The sequence below is a fragment of the Anopheles gambiae genome, chromosome 3 (assembly GCF_943734735.2).
Source record: "Anopheles gambiae chromosome 3, idAnoGambNW_F1_1, whole genome shotgun sequence".
In the NCBI taxonomy this organism is placed as follows: domain Eukaryota; kingdom Metazoa; phylum Arthropoda; class Insecta; order Diptera; family Culicidae; genus Anopheles; species Anopheles gambiae.
Genome location: NC_064602.1, coordinates 91,786,927 through 91,806,964, shown reverse-complemented (window position 1 = coordinate 91,806,964; position 20,038 = coordinate 91,786,927). Strand labels below are relative to the sequence as shown.

Below are 20,038 nucleotides of genomic sequence, written 5' to 3'. Positions count from 1 at the left end.
CCGAGAGCTTTAATTGAAGAGCCTTAAGCCGTTCCGTGCTTTTCGCCCCAATAAATGAGGTCTTTTTTTTGTTTTGATGCCACGGGAAATCTTTTCCCCACTTCCACGGTTGAGTATTGAAGGAATAAAAGCCATTTTTTTCTTCCTATTATTGTTTGCACGACTCCGTGACGCACTCATTAGCGCCAAAAGGTCGCGCCATGTCGGTGCAGTAAACTAGAAGGGCAAAAAATAAAGGCACACTACACCACCAGAACAGTGAGTCAGAGAAGAAACGGCGAGCAAATGGAAATGCTCCGGAGTAAAAACAGGGAAAACAAAACGAAATAAATGGCGCGTGATTTTTCCACAGTACCATTAATAAGGTTTTTTTTCTTGTTCTGCCTCCACCAAACCCCTTTTGCTTGCGTTCTTCCCCAAACTAACGTAAAGCTTGCGTTCTACTCAGCTCCAGTAGAAGGTTTTTGTTGTTGTTTCGATGCTGTTCCCTCCCCATAATAAGGAACGAGGAGAAAAAAATCCACTCTGCCGATAGGCTTCGATAATTATGCCAACCATCAATGTGAAATGGAGAGCTGAACGGGGTACTGCAAGGGTAGGAATGCGTACCTGAGGGAACCGAAACGGGCATGATACCGACACTGGTTAATGATTTTCCTGCCCGCAAGAAGCTTTTCGATGGCTGACAAACCCAAACACACACACACACACACACACACCGCTCCGATTGCTATCGATCCTTGCGACCGGCGGCGACGTGCTCATAGGTCATAATTTGCGCGCGCCTCGCGGTAAAACGTGCCAAAGGCATTTTCTGGTTGGAAGCTGCGGTTTTGCTTTGGCTTCGGCAAAAAAAAAAAGAAAAAATCCATGCGACGCTTCCTAAACCAGAAGGAAAATGGTAATCATTTCCACCAAAGAACCACGAGCAAATGTCAAGATTATGGTGGTTTAATCTACCATTCCGAACATTGCTCTGTATGGGCACTCTCTCTCTCTCTCTCTCGTTCGCTCCTTAATACTCTTCCTCTCACTCACACACTTTCATTCCCTTTTGCGCTTCGGTTGGTAATTGATTGTACGAATGAATGAGTTTTTCATGAGGGAAAGGCAGGCGAACACATCTACGATAGCCTACTACAGATGGAAAGATTCAAGCTGCTGTTTCGCTTTTCTTTGTCCTTCTTCTTCTCTCTTGCTTTCTCTCTCGTTTGCGGTTTTGTTTCCACCTAAAGCCCAAACAGCGTGTACGTAAATTCATCGTCCACCCCACTGAGGCCGAGGTAATTTCCACCAGGGGTCGTTTTTCCCACCACACCAGTGGAGCAAATCTAATCGCTTCGCTAATGCGTAACTTTGGGGGGCGATGTATTTTAGGCCGAAGGGATTTTTTTTCTCCACTTCTCATTCTATGGTTTCCACGCGGTCTCTTTCATCTGCGCCAAAATCGGTCCAACTGCCGGGAGAGAGATTTAGATTTACGGATCTCTAGTCACACAGTAAGAAAAGCACATTTTCTTTACGCTCGTGCAAAATGACCCTCGGGGAAAGAATGGCCAGTGTGTGCCGTTCGTCACCCAACCCCGGCCCCCGATGCCAACCTGCCAACTTCCAACCTTCATTTGTGTGCCAGGGTGTGTGTTTGTGTGCGTATTTTCGTTACCTTTGGTTGGGCTATTTATCAGACGGGGTCATAATTATCGACACCATCCCAACAACAGCGGGGTTTTGAGACGGGGCGGTTCTTTCCCCGGATGCTTTCGGCCTCGATGAAGACTGATGATAATTGGAGTTATTTTCGGTTGGAAAACCTTTTTTCTAAAGGGCGCGCGCGCACACACTCCCCTAATGAATGTGCGACAGGGGAAAGGCGAATAACAGTGTACCAGTCACCCTCGGAAGGGTTATTTAGGGAGCAGTTTTTCGCCTAAATTACATTTTACCTAGGATGTTGTCCTTTTTTTTGTTGCTGATGCTGCTGCTGCTGCTGCTCACCACGCTCATCAAACGCTAAAGCTCGTACAGGCTCTGGCACTAAAGGGAATGGAGGATGAGTTTTCTCGGGCGTTTTCCATCGCACTGCACTAACGAGCATGTGTGTGTGTCTGTGCGTCTCATGTGGAATACTAATTTGGAGCGATGGCGATGATAATCGTGTCTCAAATCGATGCTTGCGTTCGTGCAATAAGACGCTCGCGTAAAGGTGGTTTTAGTAGTTTCTGGCACGGTTTTAAGAGGACATTTTGGGCTGTTAGGATTACATGTTGTGTGGAAGAAAAGTGTACGAGGCGACATAAAAACATTTGAAAATAGTTTATTTTTTCCTACTTCCAATTATATAAAAAGCACTGAATTGTCAACAAATGACCACGGCATAAAAACGCTTCTTTGTCAAACAATAAAAAGAAATGAATGTTTGATGAACTCACCGCAATTGTCAATATGGCTACAAGAAAGTCCATTTTACGCACAAACGAAATCTTAACTCTTTAAACACGATTAATCAGATAGAAAACCACAATTTCTGGGTTTTCTAGCTCCATAAGAGATGACCAAAGAGCTCGAAAAGGTTAAGCCAAACTCTGCTTGTTTTCCCGTAGCCATGGGAAACGGTAATTTTGACTGGAATTTTCGAGCAGGAACCGTCGAAACAAGACTAACGTACTACGCCCAGGGATGTTCAAACCATTGAACGTAAAGTTCAAAGTTTTAAAATAAGCAACAAATCTTCATACATTTTGTTAAAAAAAAAACAAAGTGTACCAGAGCATTTGCAGCAACTGTTACAGAAAAAAAACAAAAACCATTTGCTGAGTAAAATCCCATTTTTCCTTCCCCCGACTGGAATTCCCTTTTCGCACAATTTGTCAGCCCTTAATGGCCGATATTTAGGTCGGGGCTGGAAATTGACAGGCTTGTGAGGGGTGTTTTTTTTTGCTTTCACTCCATTGTCGCCGACATTATCGAATGCCAAACTTGGAAATTGTTTCTCTGGGGTACAAACACAACATACCAAACAAAGAGAGAAAGAGAGCTATACACACACGTCACATTTGTGAGATAAAGTGTAAGAAAAAAGAGGCCAAAAAACAACCCGAAACACACGAGCGATTTATAAAACAATCATTCTCCACTGGTGTGCCAAATTATTTATGTTTTCCCTGGGCTTCGTCCGTTATTCACGTACGAACGGCAATAGCAGCAGCACCCATTTTGGAACCGATTATCAGCGGCTCGGGGTTCGTCCTCTCCTGGGCAAACGCAACAAAATGGTCCAAAAATTCGGGAATCAAGTGAAAGTTTTCTAATTTGAAACCCATTTCCTAGACAAACGGCGGTCCCCTATGGGTTATGGGCCCCCTTAATGGAGGTGGTTGAGGAGAAGGTTGGGATGGGTGCCATTTTGTTCTCGTTTATGTGTTTTTTGTTGTAACCTCTCTGTGCAGCTATGATGACCCGAGTCCTCACTGGCGACACGCTTTTTAAAGGTTGCGCACACGCTGCTGGGAAAAGTGTCGTAAAGCTCACATTTTCCCTCCCAGGAAGAAAAAAAAAACCGATCCGGAAGCGATTTTGGGAACGACTTTTACAAGTACGACCCTTTTTTTGCAGGGTATGTTGTTACTGTAACTGCCTCCGAGTGTGAAGGACCTTACCCTATGTTCCTATCCCGGCCACCTGCTGCTGCGCAAAGAAAAGTAATGCACGGGAAAAAGGGGTTCGTTTTGGTCTTTTCTACGGTCCTTTCAAAACGGTGTTCTCAGAGAAACACACACCCAGAGTTGCAGAGTACACATTACTACAGCCGTGTGCCATCAGCAGTCACAGAAGCAATCGCTTAACCCACGGTGCACGGTGCCAAAAACGATCAAGTACCAAGATTGCACCTGGAAATTGCTTTCCTCGCCTCGTGAGTGTGTGTTTGCAATACCAACCATTCTAGGGAGCAAATGTGAACGGGTTCTCCCACAATAGCCTGGAAGTAGGATTGGCTTCCCTCCTTTATTTTTAGTTTTGTGGACGGATTAAGGATGAAAGGTAATAATTTGTAACGAAAAACACTCGCTGACGGTGACGACTTTGAGATTTTGGTTTCCCATTTTCCTGGGAAAAATATTGTTCGTAAGATAATGTGTGTGCTGCTACCGCTTTCATGTGGCCCAAAAGTGGAGCAAAAACGAGAAGTTGAAGTTGAGAATATGCTCCTAGAAGGTAAGCAAGAGTTGCCTTTACTCGTCAGCCAAACAGTATGGCGCAGTACGGGGCTGTAGTGCCTTTGTTCCCGGCGGGGAGCACAAAACTCCTTTCGGATGGTTTTGTTGACGTTCTTGTAATTGGTTATAAAAAGGAACTGAGAGAGAGAGAGAGAGAGAGAGAGAGAGAGAGCGAGAGAAAAACAGTGCACTTACAAGAAGCACGCAGCACGGAGGGCCAAACAACGAACAATAAAATGGTACGTAAAGATGGAAATCTGATACACCATCCCGGTGATGGTGGTACAAGTGTACAATTTGTTCGTACGCTCAACAAGCTCCTCTCGGCCGTCTTCTTTCACCTCTGGTTCAGCCACCCTGCACAAGCAAAATGTAAACGAAATTGCACACATTCGATCGAAACGTTTTGGGGGCAAAGACAGACAAACCAGCGGGCAGCGAATTCTTCTGGAACGCCTTTAGCCCATTTCGGGCGTGTGATAAAATGGAATTCCTTGTTTTCCCGGGGATCAATTTGGGTGGGCGGGCAGCAAAGAGGGTGGCGAAAACAACGGGCACCGCCACCGCCGCCGTGGATGCATAGTCATGCGACAAAGATGAATATGTAAACAAGGACAATTATTTACAAGTGTTCCAGGGAAGCGCGCACTGGCTGACTCGCTACCGTTTAGGAATTGCGATCTGATTCACGGTGCTTTCGTTTCTTTTATTTGGCAATTTCTCCAGTTTCCTCGGTCGTTGGTGTCTCAGCACGGGCTGCAGGAAAGGATTCAAAGGATTCCAGTGTGTGGAAGACTAACGCACCGACGTCAACCGTAAGGGACGTAACGAACATGTAAAGCAGTAGAGGAAAACAACATATCAAAGGCAAACGATCGTCGTCGTCGTCGTCGTCGTCGTGGGTGCCTTAATACTGTTCACTTCTTTCTTTTCTTTTCTGGTACATTTTACATGTAAACTAAACGTTTTACTTTTTTTCTTTCTTTTCACTCCCGCCATGCATTCGCGCAAACACTTTGTTTGCTGAAATGGTTTCATTCTTACTTTGATATCAGCATCAGTTCTGTTGGCTTTGAGGTTGTTTTTTTTTTGTCTACCGTTTTTTGGTTCTTCTATAGTTTTGTCGATTGTCGCCAAGAAAGCCACTGGACCAAATAGCGCGACTGTTTGCTTCATCATGTGTACTGTTTCTCCTTGTCCGTGTTCGTTCAGGTAACAAATACAGCAAAAAGTGTAACGTTGTTACTGGTATAGATAGAAGTTACAATTAAATTCATTACAACTAAGAATAGAAGATCTAAAACAATATTTTGAAATAAATTTTCAACTGGTTTTTTAAACAAGAGCAAATTAGTGCAGGGTTTTTGTCAACATTAAATAGTCAAACTGTATATTAGGGTTATATGAAACAACGGATTATATCTAACTTCAGGAAAGCATTAAAAAACATGTTTTTCTATTGTACAGGGTTTTCCAGGGGTTCTCATAGTTGTCGGACACTTCCTTGACTCTTTCCTATTGGAAGTTAAATTCATATTGTGGTAATTGGACTCTATGGCACCCTATTTGGTCAGGCTCCTTGGAAATTCCTATTGGATGTGTCCAACAAGCGTACCATAGAGTCCAATTTCCGTTACATTAAGTTCATTTCACTTAAGAAGGAGTCAATAAAGTGTCCCACAGCTACGAGAACTCCTGGAAAACCCTATATGATTAGGGATAATGTACCAATTGTAATGGCTCTAATTCATTACCTTTGGTAAGTTCTTCTTTATTTTTCACATTTATTTTTATTATAGTGCTACTTTCTTCTTCTTCTTCTTCTTCTTCTTCTTCTTCTTCTTCTTCTTCTTCTTCTTCTTTTTCTTCTTCTTCTTCTTCTTCTTCTTCTTCTTCTTTGGCACAACAACCGCTGTCAGGCAAGGCCTGCCTGTACCCACTAGTGAAGTGAGCTTGGCTTTCAGTGACTTATTGTTACCACAGCGGGATAGTCAGTTCCACGTACGGGGGCGCGGTCTATTCGGGATTTGAACCCATGACAGGCATGTTATTACGTCGTACGAGTTGACGACTGTACCATGAGACCTGGTGCTTCTAAAGGAACATTAAAAAGTATGTGTCTATATTGGTTCTAGTAATAATATTCAGAAAAAATAGTTCATTTTGGAAAACCCACGGAGCAGTCATTTTAATGGCAACAATGATTGATGTTTGAGAAGATAAAGCGTTTTTCATTTGCTTTATGATTTCTTTTTCATTTCACTAGCATTAAAATCATCTGCACCAGTATCGCTATTAGTACATTTACCTTACTTTAAACAAACAATTGCAGTGACTTTAATCCTACTGTAAACATTCGTTTCTTTATATGAAATGGTAACGTGATTGTACCTTTTAAATGCCATAGTTTTGCAACAAAAATAGTTTATATAACAATACAATGGTTTGAAATAGTAAGTGACATTCATGAAGACTAATAAAAGCGAGTTTTACAACCCATCCCAATGCAACGCGCACCAAATCCCTGCTCAAACAGATCAGCTGTCCGTGGGCAGGTTCTGTTTTTGTTCCTGCGAAGCGCACTGAAGCATATTTGATGCAACGCGTTTTCTTTTCCCCGCTGTCTTTCGCTCATAATTTAAACCAAAACAGAGCAAAAAAAAGCTATATAACTTTTTACTCGCGCGCTAAAACACTACTACTACAGGTTGAAAAATCACAGAACAATGAACCGTCTGTCCCTGCTAAGGACGATTACCGCGCTCTTGTGTGCGAAGGTCCTGTAGAAGTACGCTTTGCACTGTAATCTTAATTGACTCGTGTAATTTGACCGCCAGCTTTTCATCCGACCGTAGCCAGCTTCGTGTCCCCTGGTTGCTCTCCATGTTTTTCTTCTTTTTTTTCATTTCATTCCCCCTTTTAGAACATCACCTTTTCCGAGCTCATTCGCTGGGCAAACAAGGGGACAAACTCTCCGAGCAAGCGCGGCCAGCCGGTTCCCAGTGGAACTTAATTATGATTATGTGTGTCTGTGTGTCTGTGTGTTCACGCCAACCGTGCGGAAGAACTACTATTTGTTCAAAACCGGTTCACTCGCGCGGGCTGTCAATTTACGGGCTACGTACGGGCTCGTTCATCAAAAGTGAAGTCCGCGTAAAAGTAGCCCCCTTTGTCGGGAAAGCTTCCGGCGGGTGGGTTTTGGAAAATTGGAAGTCCAACTTAGAGCAAGTAGAACAGCAGGTAGAAGAAGGAAACGTTGATGTAGTCCATCATTTTTTGCGCCCCCACTAGCCCAGCCCGCCCACTCCAGTATGTCTTAATTTTTCTGCTCTCGAACGAATGGATCGCTTTACGAGCTTTCCTCCATTTCCGAACATTCTGGGGTTTGGGGGAAGGGGGGGGTCCGCTTTTAATGATTCAGCTATTTGGGCGGCCATTGGCCAAAAGTTAGTGCGTGACAAGACAAAGCCACAAAAGTGATGGCCCGGCGTCGGGCTTGGGCAAATACAAGCGAATCATCCACGCGCTTCCCATTAGCTTCACGCGATTTGGCGCTAGTAATTTAGTGCGCTTGGGCTTTTTGTTTGAACAAGAAGCAGTAAGCCACCCCCCCTGGCACACACACAAAAGCTTACAACAATGCACAAATGGTCACTTAAGCGAACGGAAAAGCTAAAAAAAGCGAACGAGTTTTGGAGCTGTCAAAATAAAAATCATGGCCTACTTGTCCGTCCGTGTTAGCTTTCCCTTTTCTTTCCAAAATGGGTGGCCCCATCCCTCCCCCCTTATCGCCAGCGTAAGATGGCCGTTTAATGGCCGCCATAATTGAGCACTTTGATGGCGTGGGGAGGGGGAGGGGCTTTGCTTCAATAATGCGGCAAATAATTTACGGGTTTCATGCTAATCCTCCCGGCGATCGAGCGAACGCCAGCACCAAAGCACCATAACCGGCCGAGCAGTGCAAGGACCGAGGCGGGAAAAAGGGGCAACCAATTTGATTTGGTGAGAAAACCGTTTTTCCCAATCCCGCTGATCCATCCACATGAGTGAGTGTAAGTGCGCAGTGCATTCAACAGAGAAAATGCGTTTGATTATCGGGATGGGTTTTCTTTTCCATCGTTGTTTCCTCTTCCGGCTACGATCGCAAACACTGATGTACTGCTGTACGGTGGATAAGCAGCTGCGCGTTATCGCTCGTATAAATCAGCCTCACATAAAGCACGTAAATGGCCGCACACTCGCTCCCTCCCACTCCCTCCCGAACCCATCTGTCGAACGCCATTTTGTCTGTTATCAATCTTGATTACATCAATCACGGGTAAGCGTCAAATCCACGCGGCACGGAACGGAGCGAACGCACACCTCCGTCCGCGCAGCAAAACATTGTCACATCCGCGTACAGCGAAACTTTACAGCCGATCCGGGATGAAGCGATACGAGCGAAATTGAGCGCGCCTGCAGCACTAAATACCGCCCACGGCTATACGCGCGGCACATATCATCATCAAGCACATAATGTACCCGATTTGTAAGTGGCGGAAGTGGCGGACCCCATCATTTTCTTGAAGAAGCAGCGCCCGGAGCCTATCTCATCCGTTCGTTCGATCGGTGTACGGCCGCCGGTCGAGTGTCGGATATCATTACTTTTCATTGCAATAGTAAGGACGCGTGCACAATCCGGCACTGCCGGCACTATAATCGACCGGACATAAGTCATCCGACGCGTTGTGGCTTGTAAGCTCCGGGGGGAGAGAGAGTGAGAGAGAAGGTATGGGGAGAATGAATCACGTACGTCGTGTTTTTCGAGTGGTCCTCGTAGCGCTGCGCTGACCTTTTCGCTGTCCACACTATTCCATGATGTTTGGACCATGCTTGGACGGTGGGTGAACCGGTGGGTGACGACGGCGTAAAGGAAGTAAATTGTGTGTTACAACACGTGTCACGTACACGTGAACCAGTTATTTTACGACCTGTCAGGGGGACCTTTCGAATGGGTGTATTGGTCGATGCGCACGGGTCGGGTTTCCGGCGGGTACGGGGAAGAGTTAATTACAATGAGACACTGAATAGTCGATCTGTCCGGTTACGTGGCCCATACTGGATGTGGTTGGGAATGGGAGCGATGGATCCTTTTGGTGATAGGTTTTTTTGGTTGGGAGAAAACAATAAAACTGCTAACTAAACTATTGCATGTGATAAATGCTGATGATTTCGGTCAGCGTTTTTGTGAACTATTTTTACACAAAAAAGCTAATTTATACGTAACTTATAATTCTTATATTTCCAAAATATAAAATGTGATTGAAAATCAATAAAGCAAGAAGCTTTAGTTTATTCTGTTACGATAGTAGGATAAAGTTTCGTTTTATGAAGCCAAATAAACGCTTGATTAGAAGGGCTTTCCATAGATAGCGGCCAGCACTATCACTGTTTTGATTAGTAAGGCACTATCTAATCTGTCTATAATTAAGATATCTCTCTCAGTTGTGTTTGCAATCTCGTTCATTTTCTATCTGCTCGAGTTACTCTTTTATTACAGTTGTTCTTATTGGAGTTATAAAAGCTTATTTTGTCTGTTGTTTCACATTTGATATATTTCTACTTAAGTCTCCTTTCAACAATTACGATACTTGCGCCATCTATGAGCAAATTTAGCTAACATTTATTATTATTTTTTTTTAATTCTGTTCAACGGACTTAAGTCTAATTGAACAATAACTTAAAATAATTTGCCCTATTAATCCAACCTAAAAATATCCTATTTTTGAACTACGTAGTTGAATTCAAGAATAGAGCGAACAAAATATTATATTATATTTCAGAAAATATAAGAACCCACGCTACAATTTCAATTGGAGAGGTATAATTTTTCTTGCATATTTCACCATTTTCCCGATTTTCTTCAGAGAGCAAACATTCCCTGTGGCGTACACTTTATTCAAAGAATTTATTACAAACACACAAAAAATGCAGTGTTTGCCGAAACAGAGAAGCTATTTTATGCTTCTCGCAACTGAATGAATCATTTTATTCCCGCCCACCAGTCGGGGAAAGCGTCGCTTTTTTTTTCTTCCTTTGCACAACTTTCTCCCACTGTTGCTTCAAACAAAACTGAAAGCTCCCGCACACTGCCCGCTCCAAGGTTTTACCATTAAGGCTGCATAAAAAGCCAAAGAAAATGGAAACCAAACAAGGCATCTAGAAGAAAAATAAGCGAAATAAAATCAAGAAAAGACGCTCCTGCTGTCCCCTATTCAGTGGACAACTTTACCCTGTGGAAGTGTGTGTGTGTGTAGGTGTCTACTTCCTTTGACGAGCGGAAAAGCTCCGGCAGTCCGAAGATGGACGGTAACGACGTAATAGGGATGTTACGGTAAAATCTTCTTTCTGTCAAAATTCCCTCCCAACGCACCTGATTTCTCTGTGTGTGTGTGTGTCCCTGTGAAAAAAAACGCCACCTAAAGAAAACGGAACGACCGGAAGTTCCCCACACCGCCATCCGCTTCTTGCCACCGAGCTCAAGTTACTGTAAGCTGCATCCTCCCATCATGTCCGAGGTTCGGTTTGATTTAGGTACGGATCCTTCGCCTCACCGTGTCCACGGGAAGGTAAAAACACCTTCTTTGCAGCGGGAAAAAGGAACACAACCACAATGGCGGGAATGTGCTTTCCTGTTGGCTCTGCGCCTTGCACACAACCACACCAAGCGCCCCCGTTTTTTCAATGTTTCGCTGTGAAAAGAGAAACACAATAACGACACGAATACCGGGGTGTGGGGTCACGTGGCAAGATGAAAGCCATCGTCGGGTGTTAAAAAAACTGCCCCATGTTCACCGACGCCACGCGAAATTGTCCACTGTAACACACACACACACACGCGCGCGCAGACACAAAGCTGGGGCTGGTGGCGATTTGCCAGAAAAAAATCTGAGATGATATGAAGGCAACAACTCTTACGAAAAAAACGAAGGAAGAGAAGCAAAAAATCCATGCCAAGCTAGCCCTCGACTGTGACCGAAGGAAAAATCTTCAGCACACGAGGGTCACGGCAACCGGGGTCACACACACACAAAGGTATGGATCTGTGCAGAAGCGGTACTTTTGTGGAGGAATGTACGTGAGCGTCGTGCTTGGAATACATTTAAGCCTCCGTGTAAAAGGCCTCTGACACTCCTCTCACACACAGTTACACACATAAAGAAACACATCGCCATCAGTCCATCGGAATCTGCTGACGCTGACAGCCAACGTAGTAGTAGCAGCAGCAGCAGCAGCAGTAGTTGCCTTATTTTTGGGGGGAGAAAAAACGCCCTTAAACAACACACTGCAAGCTTAGTTTTTCATGCAAACTAATTCCCGACCGGGAGAGGCAACGAATGATGAGGCGAATATGCTTCCCTGGATGCTGGGCGGCTGCTGGCAGGGGTCCAAGTTCATTACGGTTCGTGACGGTGTAAACATGCAGCATCCGGAGCTGGTAGGGTTCTTCCCACTGGAAGCACCACCGTGAAGAGAGAGAGTACTTGCTTCTGAACAGACTTGCCGCTTACCTAAAGGGGCCACTAGACTAGAGCGACAGTCTTTTTCCCGGCAAGGTGAGGACTTGTGTTTTTGGCCACCGCTCTATTGCTTTCATTTATTTTCATTTCGTTTCTATTCTGCCAGAGGTTCGCGCGTTGTTCCAGCACGTACAGGCCAGGAAATCAACACGAGCGAAAGACGGCCGCTGTGTCGTTAAGGTGCTCAAGCGGATGGCGGTGGCGTTAGTTATCACGGGGCTTGTGTACGAATCGATATCGGCAGGCGGGTGTGTTATGATACTGCATTTACAGCGAGCAAAACGATTTTACAGATTTCCAATCGTCACAATCTCGCAAGGTCACAACGACCACGGCGACGACTTGTTGAGTTCTACTATTGAGCGGTTTTTCTTTTCTTTCCCTATTCTCGATCGGCTATCAGCAATCGTGTCTTCCGGTTATTTGCCACTAACAGGCAGCGTAGGCGAGTTGTTATCGCGATTGAATCAATAGGACGAAAATTGAATGCAAATGATACCCGGACTCCGGAGACGACGAGAGCACGTAAGATAGGCGCAGGTTTATGAGTATGGGAAGGTTAAATTAATTCAAACGCGCCCCGGAATCGACACTCGGGAGATTATCGAAGACTGGGATAAGGTTTTGAGGGTGTAATTTGTAAGAGACAAGGTCCACGCTTTGTCTTTATTGTACTGTGAGTAGTGTACGCATGTTGAGTTTTATTAACTTCGACAGCTTCATTATTTCGGTTTCATGCCGAGTTGCTAAATTGATAAGGAAGCACGGTGTGGTACGTGTTTTATTTAAAGGTTTTATTTTTGGAGATTTGCTAGTTTTGGCTGTTTAGACTTCAATGAATATCCTTGTTTCTGGGTTTAATTACATATTGTATCCGACCAAGCCTGTTATCACGTATATGTTGGTATTTTCGGTTCTTTTTCTGCTCTTAAAAACAAACCCCTGTGAAAAAGAGATGCCTTTTCGGCTTGTAATATGCCGGAAGTCATATTGCATGATAAAAAATCTTTTAAATCTCATATTAATGAATTTAAATTATTATATTCTTCTTCTTCTTCTTCTTCTTGTTCTTCACCACCAAGGTACATGGGTTAGGCTATCAGTGACTTGATTACGCATAGTAGAGTATTCAGTCCAACGTATAGTGAATACAGTACATTTACAGGATTTTCCAGAGGTTCTCATAGTTGTGGGACACTTCCTTGACTCTTTCTTAAAGGGAAGTGAACTTCATATGCTGGAAATTGGCATCCTATGGCACCCTTTTTGGATAGGCTCCTTGGAAATTGGTATTGGATTTGACCAATATGGGTGCTCCAATACCCAATAGAGTCCATTGCCCATTGCATTAAGTTCATTTCGCTTAAGAAAGAGTCAATAAAGTGTCCCACAGGTATGATAACTCCTGGAAAATCCTGTACGGGACATTAACCCATATAACAGGCATGTTGTTGAGTCGTGAAAGTAAACTACTGTGACTACAGAATCGGCTTAAACTCATACCAATTAATAAAAACATCTCCAGAGTAATTCAATTTGGAAGTGACGCACGTCTACTTTGAACGATTGGACTTACAAAATCTGATACAAAAACAGCACCTGGATGGACCAAAATCCCTGTGAAAAATCTGTACTAAAACCTATAATCTAATATTGTAATTATTAAAACCCAAATGAACATTTTTAAAAGACATTTTCAGTCCAACGATGAGGTACCAATTTCACATCTCCTATCAAATAAACGCATCATATTTCGTGTATTCTTTCTCTGTGCGCAGGTAATTGCTTAAAGTAATGAAATAACTTATGCCTTTCTTTCGCCGGCTCGTAAGACACACCCGCTGCAAAGGCTCGCGCCTGCTGGGACTGCCAAACGGTTTCGCGCACAAATTAGATCAAATCTGCACGATTCGCACGAGTTTCCGATTTCTTCCGAGGGCGGGCGGGGGACGATGGCGCGCAGTAATGAAGCTGATTGCGCCAACTGTGTCCCACTTCTACGACCACCCACCCAACTGCTTGGCGCAGCTCAACGGAAGCGAACGAAATTCGATATATTTTTCCATCCGTCTAAGCACTTAGTCCCTCTCTCCCGCGTTCTCTCTATATCTACTGCTTGCGAAACTTCCCAACTTCCCCCGAGAGCAAGAATGATCACTTTTTTTTCTCCTCCCCCTGGGCTAACAACTTACACTAAGACAATGCAATTATTTTCTTCGAGCGGGAGGAGATTGGTCGTTTATCACACATACACATACGTGTGCGTTCACGCAGAGGACATACGTTCTTCATTCAACGGGGACGAAAGGAAAAAAAGAACTTTGCTTCTTTTCTATGAGTATGTATGTGTGTATGTGTGTGAGCGCCAAGATGATTGCAGCTCCAATTTCCGATGGTCGCGGGAAAGGGGCCAGAAGCTGACCGAAACTCAGAAAGCGCAGTGAACCGGGAACCGGGGAAAATGAGCAATTATTTTTCCGGCTCCATTTTGTAAAGATTCTTATCTTACAGAATCCTTTTTTTGTTGTGGAGGGTGTTGTTGCTCCGCAAGCTTTACATTTTACCAGTATTATAAGACAAACCGATATGATGTGTATTGGTTTGCGCTCTCTTTTAAATGATTCCCTCGGTTCGGTCGGTTCATTTGCGGCCTCCCTCTCATTGGCTACCTTTCCCATCGTTGTGTGCGTTGCCTTTTTTGCCCCCGTTTTTTGCTTCATTACACTGCGAAAGTATTTTGGCCCATTCTTTGGCGCCACCACGACCGGGCCGGGGTATCAAATTACAGGTTTTTAATATCCCATTACTAAATTCGTTAGGAATTTGTGCTCATTTCCCTTTTGCTTTCCGAACACTTTCCCTCCATTTGCACGTTCTTCATCTTTAGGTTGTGTTGTGTGCGTGTTTTTTTTTTTGTGTTTTCTTGCCCAACAAATTCCTTTGCCTTTCTATATTTAAATGCTACACCGAGTGTAATGGGCAGCAGCAAAGAAGAAAAGCACCGAAACACAAAAAACACTCACCTAATTTCATTACTCCTTATAGCGTACCATTGAATGAAGGTACGTGCGTTTGGCCAGCAGAAAGCACCTCAAGAAAGACGACCCGTTAGAGCTCTGTGTGTGTGTGCCTTTCAAGCAATGTAGGCACGAGAGAGCTCCTGGTCCAACGGAACGCAACAAACGAAGCCGCCTAGTGGAAACTATTTCCAATTTTGTGTACCGTTTTTGGGAGGCTAAATCCTTCAGGGACATTTGGCGAATGGACCAACACGCACAAAAAGGTGTGACAAGGCAGCGTGGATATCACAACACAGCACACCAGCACCACACCGGCAAGAATGTGTGATGTAAATGCATAAATCCGGCTCGAAGGACCAAAACCAGCACACTTCAACGGTGCGACGGAAGGCATGATGACGGGGTGTAACATTTTTGTTGTGCGATGGTGTGCGATAAATTAGAAAACGGAGGTGAAAAATTTGCAAACACCGCAAGCATTTCGGCAAGTACCGGAACAAGTCCGGGGGGGATCACGGGAAACGATACCAAGCCAAGCCTGTTCTTCGCCGGAGGGTTTTGAAAGATGGTTTCATTTTTCATTCATTATTTTCCAATTATGTCTAATTCGTTTCCTCCCGTTCCATCTTTCCTTCAGTAAAGGGGGGACGGACACACTCACAATCAGCTAGATGGAAGATTGATTTCAAAAAATCGTCCTCTCAGCATTATTTTGAAATAAATATATATTTTTTTTATAATTACATTTCTTCCCTAAACTGCTGGCTGGGTTTGACGGGTGGAAGTAAAATTTCGTTTTAATGACACAAGAAAAGCCAAGCAAACACACACACCCACACAGCTGCAGACGAAGTGGATGGATCGAAATCCGTCCCAGATCCCAAGGATAAGCAGCGCGCGCTGGGTGAAAATTCTTTTCAAATCATATTAAATGAAAAGTATTCGCTAAAGCGCTTTGGATTAGATGAATGAAACAAACACATACACACACACATACGAACGAAAATAGGGCTTTCAGCTGAGTCTCAGAGCCATGTTTTACCCACCATTAAAGGCGCGCTTTTGATGTTTGCGGCGGAAATGAGGCTCCATTTTTGCTTCCGCTTTTTTGTTTTGCTTTTTGTAGCAAATGCGGATATTCCAGGAAAGTACATAATCTGCTTTAACTTATCAAACAGCCAGGTTGCTGCGAACGAGCCATGAAGGATGGTGTGCGGCTGTATAGACACGCATCTTTGCCGCTTCCAATTAAGCCCACACACACACACCCGCCCAATGTCGGTAATCTAATTCGCACTAAATTTTCCAACACCCAGCAGGTGTAGCAGCGAAAGCGAAACACACACACACACACAACACGCCCTTTTTAGCATAAAAATCTAAATGTGCTTTCGCGAAACCTATTAGGAGAGCGCGCCCGCGCGCTAGGAGGCGTGCGAAGGTTCCGCTTCTCACCACCCTTTGCGGGAGATGTGTCGTGTTCGGAAAGGGAAGATTAATTAACGTTTTTATCTGCCTTTCCGCGATGGATCCTGGTGGATGGGAGGGAGGGTGAATGGTTGCTACCGGGCAACAGTGTAACAACCTGCCGCAGATATGACGAGAAATGGGTTTCATAAATTTCATCTCATTCCACGTTTTTCTTTGACCTTATCCGGTATTTTTTGGAGCGATATTTCTTTTAAAATTGTCCCGTGTAAATCTATCCTTCTCTCTTTTTCCGTTGTGCGTGTTAAGATCGGGAAGAAAATGATGGCGTGACCTACTGATTATTATCGAGAATACCGAAAGGAGCGTTATCGTAATGTTTTTCCATCCATTCCGTCCGCACAAGATTTATCACACCGACCACTCGTAGTACTTGGGGAGGAAACGTGTTTTGCAGACAACTTGCTTCTACGTTGTTGTGTGTTTTTAAATCTTCCTCTGTAAGATAATTGGAGGTGTGAACAAATCATACAAAACTCACCTATTTCAAATTTGCTGCTGCGACGTGCTGTGGCGCAGTGACTACAAATCTCCTAAACGGTTTCTAACCCCATTACGGTCACAAGATGCGAAACATTGTCGTTAGCACTCAGGGGAGGGGCAAGAATTGTCTTTCCAGTGTTGTTGGGAATGGTACTGAGTATCCCGCTCCATACGCCGTTGCCGGAAAGCGGAAGCAAATAAATTTCTTCCCCACTATCGTTCATCCCACAGCATCCGCACAGCCACCAGTCCAAAGGATGTTTCCATTTTTGCGTGCGGTTATAATTCCTTCCGCACTCGCCGTTACAAATCACACAAGCACACAACCCGCACACACCGACACAGACCCATCGATTGGTCTCCGCTTGGCTTGTCTCGCTTGCTGCGACGTGACTTGTTTGCTTTATGATGGAAATTAAAAGATCAGCAACTCTTACCTGCAACGAGAAATCGAAACAAGAAAAACACAACGTTCAGTAATGCGGCAATGAGGGAAAAACCATAAGCAGCCATACACAGCGGTGGAAAGAGCGAGATAGATTGCAAAGAGAGAGGGAATGGAATGGAGCGATGGAAAATTATCAAACCGGCTATAACGCTAACGAACGGAAACCGAAACCTGGGCGATTTGGGTAGGCGGAAAAGGGAACTTTGAGGCGATGAGCCGATCATCCGCTGCAGTTTCTTCACTTGCGTGCGTCTCTTGCTTTTCCCGTACCGTATCGGTGATTTCCGGTTCACGGTTGGGAGTTGATAAACAAATTGAGTTACATTAAAATTATGGCAAGATTAGGAAACGTTGTTTTCGCGATGTTTTGATTGCGGTTCCGGGGGACACAGGGGGGGAGGTAAAATATCAACCCTCCTCCCTCCTCCGTACAATTACGGTTGGGGGGGGGGGGGAGGTTGAAGTGGTACAGGGTAAATTTATACTGTTTTTTTTTTCATGGTGAAATTGAGATCACGTTTCTGGTGCTTAAAAGGCCAGGAGAGAAAACTTTGTTTATTGCTCATGAGGCGAGGTTCACGTGAACGCGGAGATTGACAAACTGGATAGGATAATTTTGTAATGTCCACTTGGTAAGTTTTGCAAATGAATTTTGCGTGTTTGGACGGTTTTCTCCGAATAAAATGTTCAATTAATGTGCAATAAATAATCCGAGAAATGATGATGAAGATGATTGAAAAAGAAAAAGCGAATCAAATTCAATGCAAGGCAAGATGTAAAGCAAACGAAATTAGATGCTCGGCAATAATAGGTTGCTTACTTTTAGAAATAAAAGTCGTACGAAAGAAAAATATGTTAGAATTGAGAAGAATATACATGTTGAAATGAAAAAAGGAGGATTAGTTGTAATTAATAATTAAAATATAATTAAAAATCATTTCAAAGCAGCGGTCGGCAAACTTTTGGGGTTAAGGGACAACTTTAATAGAATATCGAGAGCAGCGGGCCAGGATGTAGAGGGTAATTTTATTTCTTGGACCCTAATTACTACATGATAAGGTTTTATAAATTAAATAATTGGTTAATGATATCAAGCAATACGATTAGTGATATTGTTGTGATGGGAATTTAGCCAAAAATTCGTCCATAATGATTGGTCCGTCAATGCATATTACGATAATCAAAGTTGAAAGAGTTTGAACGTATAAAATGGCATACTAAAACACGTTAAATCTATCAACAGAACAATATATATGCAAAATCTAACCAAAACAATCCAAGAAAACAGTGTCCAAACTCATTTTCAAAACAAGACAACACATGTCAAACAAAACACGTCACGTAGGAGCAAAATAAGATCAGTAAACAACTAAAAAATTAGAATTAAAAGTAGAAGAAAAATCCAATAAAACCATTGAAGTAGTAAACAGAATTGAGCATTGTTTGGTTCAGGCAAACGTGAACCAAGTAGTCTTATCTAGACTCGAATTGGTTTGCAAATAATTTGTTTTCCTCTCAGTACCAAACTCACAGTGAAAAATGAAACGTCACCGGCTAAACGGGTGGTGCGAAATCAAACCTTGGAGATGTTTGGTGCCCCTCCGTACAGTGGTACCCCTTTCATACTGGCCCTCACTCATTGACAAGTGTTTCTAGCCGCACCTTAGCCACCGGGCTCTTCAAATCGCACTGTCCGAGAAATGCAAAGCACACAGGCAAACACAATCAGAAGAGCAAACACACGGAGCACACCTGCGAGAGATGGCCTGGCGATGGCGACAAAAGAAGCACACCAAACCAAACCAAAACAAACCGCACATGCTTTCATAAATTTCCCTTCCCGGGGTGGTTGCTGTGCACATAATTTAGCATCGAGCTTTTGCCGAGTGGTTGTTCCCCCCTGCCCCCCCATTCTTCTTTTAAATCACTCTCCGCCAACTGGACTGGGCACACTGGTCCGGGAGTGGGTTTTGTAGAGGTGGGAAAAGACAAATTTATTCCTTTTAAGCGCAGGACATAATTCCATTACTCTTCTTGCTCGGGAAACCGTACATAACGTTCTTTGTGGTGGATGATGGTGGAGGCACAGTCAGCTGGGCTTATCATTTCATAAAATGCGACACACATGCACACCCAGGTAACATTATAATGCACCGGGTAAGAAGTGTACAAGCGGAACACGGAGCGAAACAAATACTCCTTGAAACAGCTCGTGCAAAAACACACATAAAATGCCTGAATAGAAGTGCACAGCAACGTAGCCAAGAGGCGGACAGAACGCTTGACTGTCCGAAAAGAAAACTCGCTCAAGAAACGTCCTCCGTCCGTTGGAAAAGGGTGTGAGAACGAAATACCTAACCAAAATACCAGCAGAAGAAGCAGGTCTTCTTCCCCGATCGATCGAACTCCGGTTGCGCTCGTTTGGTTTAGCGGCACTCGGCCCCGGCGGAATGGAGCGGAATGTGGCCGTGTTTTCCGGGCTCGGTTCGTCTTCCTGGAATGCGACCATCGCCCGATATTGCTTCACACGCCGAATGGATTGCTGCTTCGAAAGGAATGGGCAAAACAGATCCGGAGAAACTTCCACCATTGGTGCATTTTTCTTCCGCCGCTTAAAGTCGTCCTCCAAAACGACGAATTCGAGTGGCTCAAAGCTGAATTCTCCTTCCATGGAAAAGTTAATCCACTATCGAGTAATTTAACTCACACACACACGCGCGCACAGACACCCATCTCACTGTCATCCGATTCGCTGCCGGCTGCCAGAGTACGATTCTAAAGTTTGACGCATAACACATACTGCGGCAATCGGAGTTTTCCTACTGC

The 20,038-nt window shown here is 44.1% G+C and overlaps 1 protein-coding gene across 2 annotated transcripts in view; it reads right to left on the bottom strand.

Annotated features, from left to right (window-relative positions):
* Positions 1–20,038, bottom strand: part of LOC1280787 (matrix metalloproteinase-2) — a 264,242-nt gene that overhangs the window by 116,671 nt on the left and 127,533 nt on the right. The window contains exon 2 of one of the 2 annotated variants that reach the window (XM_061653560.1): positions 16,763–17,201. The exons of the other annotated variant lie outside the window; for it this stretch is intronic. The gene's annotated coding sequence lies outside the window, so the exon portion shown is untranslated. The remainder of the gene's footprint in view (positions 1–16,762; positions 17,202–20,038) is intronic. 2 annotated transcript variants of the gene reach the window in all.